Source organism: Neophocaena asiaeorientalis, unplaced genomic scaffold, assembly GCF_003031525.2.
Source record: "Neophocaena asiaeorientalis asiaeorientalis breed wild unplaced genomic scaffold, Neophocaena_asiaeorientalis_V1.1 scaffold388, whole genome shotgun sequence".
Classification (NCBI taxonomy): Eukaryota; Metazoa; Chordata; class Mammalia; order Artiodactyla; family Phocoenidae; genus Neophocaena; species Neophocaena asiaeorientalis.
In genome coordinates this window covers 1,887,004-1,892,835 of record NW_020172738.1, presented here as the reverse complement: position 1 = coordinate 1,892,835, position 5,832 = coordinate 1,887,004, and positions in this window count along the sequence as shown.

Sequence of the window (5,832 nt, the reverse complement as noted above, 5' to 3'; positions counted from 1 at the left end):
CCCCCCGCCCTCTTCCCTTGCCGCCTGGCCTTCCTCCCTGCTCCTCACTCCTCCTTTGTCCTGAACCACACTTCTGGCCCCCCTCTGGCCTCCAGCCATCTGGGCAACCTGCTCACCTGTCCCTACATCTTTCCTGCCCAGTCACCTCCTCCCATCATCTCCCCTCTTTTGGGCCATCGGGCAAACCATCCCAGAAGCCTGGTGCCCCTGCCAGTGGGCCCCTGGGCCTCTTGGAGCTTCGTGAGTTGGGCACCTCCTGGGCTCAGGGGGAGCCTGGTGGGCCCGCCAGCGCTCCAGGAAGCCCCATCCCTACAGCCAGTTCTCATCCATCCATCTGGGGGTCTGACCTGTGTCACCTGGTGGCTGCCCCTCCTTGGGATCAGTCCATCAGGCCACGGGGGGTAACACGCTCCTCTGTGTCCACTGTGGGGTCCCTCCAGGCTCTCCAAGCCATCACTGGAAAGGGGTGTCTGGACTTGACGGACTCAGGGCGTCTTTCCCTGCAGGGTCCTTCCTTTCCAGGTGGCCAGGCACAGACAGCCTCATTCAGAAGGAGCAACTGCGCCTGGCGGCTGGTACGTACCCCACGCTCCAAACCAGGTGCTGGCTCCTGGGGGTCCCTTTGGCAGAGCAAAGGAGGCCTGAGTAGGGGAGGCTATGGCAGCAGGAGGAGGGGTGATGCCAGGCTCTAAGGTATTGGGGCACAAAAGCCTGCAGGAAGGGGGCAGTGGGGGGCAAGCCCCTCCCTACCAGACCTTGGCTTCAGAAGTCCCTGACTTAGGTTTCTGAGGTCACACCTACAGCCACCGTACAGCACCCTGCCACCCCAGAGGTCAGCCCTTCTCACCCCCACCCACTTTGGCTGCTCAGATTGTCCCCTGGGGCCAGGTGCTTTCCTTGTCCACCTTATAAAAGCTCCCTTTGGGAGCTAACAGCTCGATTGTCTCCATGGGGCACCGGCCCTCAAACTCATGCTGTTTGGGGGCCCCCTCCCTGCCCTGCTGTTTCTCCTTTGCACCCTTAACACAAAAGGCTGACTTAGCCCCTCCTCACACCACAGAACCTGGCGGCTTCCAACCCAGCTCTGGTTCTGCAATCACAAAACCTCAGTTTGCGCGAGGGCCAGGACCTCTCTGCCCCTCTCTCTGCAGCAGCAATGGAATGTGCTTGGATTAAACATTTATGGATCCCCAGCCACACTCTCAATCCCCTGGATCTGTTGGCTCTTTCTGCCCCAGGACCTCAGGGAGGTTAATTCTGGAAGCCAAATGTGAGGTGACCAACGGCTGTTAACAGCGCAAATCTCCACTGAAAGCCTCCACCCTGAGCTCTTGGTGCCAGGGAAGTGCACACGGCTGGACGCAGCGGGGAAATCCAGCCTTGGCCGGTCCAAGGGTGGTGAGCAAAACCCTCAGATTCACCCCGGTACCCGGGCCCTACACCCCACCGTCAGGGGCCTGAGTCACTTCTTGGGCAAGAGGCAGCTTCCCCCCAGGAGACACTAGTTTGCTACCTGGGGGTTCGGGTGGCCAACTGTCCTGGTGGCCCAGGGCTCTGAGGGTTCCTGGGACACTGGCCTTTGAGTGGATGAGCTGCCACAGCAGGTCAGTGAGGGAGCTTTGGGGACTGGCCCCTCTCACCAATCTGAGGGTTCCTCTCCCTGAGTCCATCTCCCGGGGAAGGACCTTGTCTGTTGGGCTTTGGCCCAGGGTCCTTTCTTCCACTGACTGTGCCTGGCACGCCCTGATCCTCTTTGGCTCCCGAGATGCACATGGGTTCCTCCTGGACACATGAGCACACACAGGGCCCTTCACTGCAGAGTCACTGGGCCTCAGAGCAAACACCTGGGGGTGGCGTGAGTATTTTCCTCTCTCCCTCAGACACGGCTGGCAGGCACCCTGGTTTCAACACCACAGTGACCACATTTCCAAGAAGAGGCTCCCGGTGCCACGGTCAGACAAAGGGGCTGTGTTACCTCAGGCTGTGTTTGCTGCCAGCATGTGGGAACGTCTGGAACATATCAGACAAGGGGCTTCAGGTTACACGAAGCAGACCAGTCTCAGGAACTAGAGTGTGTGGTCTTGGGCCCAGCGGCCACCCCCGGCCCAGCCCAGCCTCTAGTCTGGACAAGGGGCCCAGGCAGTGAAAGATGACGGGATTCCACACGTCTGTTCACTATTTTCTCCATCAGGAATTCTTTCCTTCTGAACCGACTCCTGGTGGGGTCTCAAAGGGTAACAGACCACCTTGCCATAGAGGGGGCTTTGCCCAATTAATCTGCCCCAGGGTCCAGAATAATTGTGCTGTGTGTCGCCATCTTTCCACAGACCTTCACAGGCTCACAACCAGAACTGTACACACCCACCCTGAGAGGTACGCACACCCAGAGACACAGAGATATGTAGATATATCCACACAAACAAATATACACCCAGAGGGGCTTCCCTGGTGGCGCAGTGGTTGAGAGTCCGCCTGCCGATGCAGGGGACGCGGGTTCGTGCCCCGGTCCGGGAAGATCCCACATGCCGCAGAGCGGCTGGGCCCGTGAGCCATGGCCGCTGAGCCTGCGCGTCCGGAGCCTGTGCTCCGCAACGGGAGAGGCCACAACAGTGAGAGGCCCGTGTACCGCAAAAAAAAAATATACACCCAGAGACATGCCCTAACCTAGAAACACACACACCCACACACAAACTCATCCAAAGATACACGTAGACAGAGGCACAAACACACACACGCAGACGTGCACACACACACCCAAGGACACCCACACATGCTTATACTCCCACAGACACACACACAGACTCACTCACACCTAAAGACACAGGTACGTGTCAAATCACACAAATGTGTAAAGAGATCTAAAGTCCGAGAACTACCCATACTCACACACCCACTCAGCTATGCACTCCCAGACAGGCACAGCCCTGAACCACCACAGATCCTCTGCAGCTCCATTACCTCATAGCTGGCTCATGACCTCCTCTCCCTCCCCAAGGCCACAGTCCAGGCTTCCTAAGCCTTCCTTACCGAGAGTCCTGAGCAGAAGACAAGATGGCAGGTCATTCAAGAGAGATACTTGGAGGGGACAGAGGCAGGATACAAGCAAACTTGACCTGAGCCAGTGACGGTGACAGACGACAGCACTGTCGGGTGGGGTGGTTAAACGTCACATAAAAAAGCTGGCCAGGCAAGGACGTCCCGAAATGCCACTTGAGGAAGTAAAACTGTCAGGACGGGCTTCATATGGAATCAATTTTCTTTACAAAAGACCGTGTTATGTCATTTGCTCCTAAAACGCATAAGAAGTATCAACACAATCAAATTTCTCTTCCTGCAACCAGATGACCGGAAAACGGTCTTTCTGGTTGCAGAAAGACCAAATATTTGGTCTTTCCCGATAGCATCTCACTTGAAAGAAAAACTAGGGAGCTTGACTGGTGCTGGGGACACTTGAATCAGGAGGAAGGTAAATGAAGATTCCAGGTCCTCTTTTGGCTGAATTCTACCAGCTCTGGAAAATGAAAAACTCTCCAGGAACCCCAAGCAGCAGGCAAAGGGCAGGGCTTGGACCAGACTCCCAGAGCCCTGGGCTTTTGCATCCAGCCACCCTCCGGAGCACTGCGGCAGCCTTAAGCCTCCCTTGAGTCCCATCACCTCTTTTTCATTTTCCCCTGGGCAACTGAAGGATACCGTGTCAGATGGGAGGAAATAAGTCCCCCAAGGCCAGTCATTTGTTGGCGAGAACCTTGACGCTCATTGTGTCTCTTCTGGGTCTCAGTAAACAGCTCCCAGGTAAAGTAGGAGGGCTTGGCCTTTCTTAAGAGCTAATTAAACCGCCTCCAAGTAGCACCTGGGGAGGAAAGTCAGCTATGGCATGGCTCCCACCTCCCCATCTTGGGGTGGGAAGCACGATGCACGAGGGGTCTCTTAGAGGACAGGCCAAGCTTTCGAGATGGAGAGCCATGGGGACCGGCCCACCACGCCACCTCCCCCGCACCCTCCTCCCCAGACTTCTCATTGTCCTGCAGCCCCAGGGCTGGGCTGGGCTGAGCCTATGAGAACCCAGTGCTTACCTTTGCCCCGGGGGAAAGGGGGCCCGGGCAGCTCCAGGGGACAAGGCTCCTTTTCCATGGCTCCAAGGAGCTGAGCCATGGGTTTCCTCACTTGGGTGGACACTGCAAGCTCTGTCCTTGTTCAGCCCTGTCTGAGATGCCCCGGGGGAGCCCGGAGGTATCACGGGTCAAGGAGAAGAAGGAGGGTTCTCAGGGGTGGGGTGATTTGGAGCCTGGGAATGACGTGACCCAGATGTTTCCCAGAGAAGTTTCCAATCCTAAAAGGGCAGGGGTGGTCTGAGGTGTTTTTCATAGAAGCAGTCCACTTCTGTCGCCCTGAGAAGACTGTATCCTTCCAGTTGCCCAGCCCCCCCCCCCACCCCCCAGGGCTGCAGAGGTCTGGGCCTCATACCACTGGCTCCGTAGAGATTCATAGGGGTATCTTCTAGGATACCTGAACAGGAGGCCAGGTGGACCCGTGACCCCCAAAGTAAAGGTGTCTGTGGGTCTCTGGCAACGACAGGGGCCAAATGTATCGACTCCCCACATTAACAAGAGGGAGGGACCAGGGTGCAGGCCAGTGAGTGGTCTGAAGTGAAAAAAGAGGACGCCATATCTGATTTGGAGAACAGCTCTGTGTGTGTGTGTGTAAAGAGAGAGAATGGACAGGAGGCCTTTGGGGGTCAGGAGTCAGGTGAAGGAGTGTGTATGGAAGTTTCACATGGCCTGGCCCTGGGCACGGTGCCCAGGGCAGAACCTTGTTCTGAAAGTGGGGTCAGTGCCACGATTCCTTCCCCAGCAATGAGGCTGCCCACTCACTGAAGAGACACTAGGCCCTTGTGCTGTAGGGGAGGGTTTGGGGAGGGGCTACCACTCCCCCCTCCCCAGTCACCTCCATCCCAGCAGGCCCAGGGCCAAAGTGTCCTGCTGGGCCCTGAAGAGAGCCAGTCCCCCCATCCTCAGTCTGGGGGGCACCCCCGCTGTCCTGCCATGCCAGGCCTAGGGGGTGCAAATGGCCTGAGAAAGCCAGGGCCCTGGGGAGCAGGTTCTGCCTGTGCCTGGACCAGGGCTCAGCAGAGACTCTGCTTGGGGTAGGACCTAGCCCTGGAGGAGAGGAAGTAAGAGAGGAAGTGGGTAACTATGCAGGAAGGGGCTTATGGAGGGCTCCTCAAACTCTGCTCCTCTCCCCACTTGCCCTTGGCATTCAGATTCGGAGCTCAGGGTTACGGTTTCATGGTACTACATTCGCTTCGTAATCATTTGCAAACTTGAGGCCATGAGCAGGTGGCCTCCCAGCTCCCTCGGCCGTGAGCCCTGAGAAGAGGCGCCGGTCGGGTGGTCTGTCTTCACAGCAAGAGATCTCACCTCACAGGAAGGCGGTTATCAAGACTGAGAAGTCCACAGGGGCCAAAAGAAAGCATGATCCTGGACACTGACCACACCACATTGCGCCCCCCTGGAGGGGGCAGGGAGCCTGGGCTCTGTTTCTGGGCTCTCAGGGGTCACCCCTACCCACGACCCGCCAGCACGCCAGGGCTCACCTTCCTAGGGGGACATGCCGCTGCCTTTTGGCTGCCCCAGCTCGAGCTGTCTGGCCCAGCTGGGGAGACAGAAGAATATAAAAGTGGGTGCCCCCATTTCTGGCCAGTCCAGCCTTTCCTTGCTTCTGTCCTGGATGGGAAACAGGAGGAGCCCTGGCTGCACTGGGGCCCGCAAGAAGGGAGTTAAGGACGGTGTGGAGGCCCTGAGGCTCAGGAACCTCCAGGCTCAGAGGCGGCCT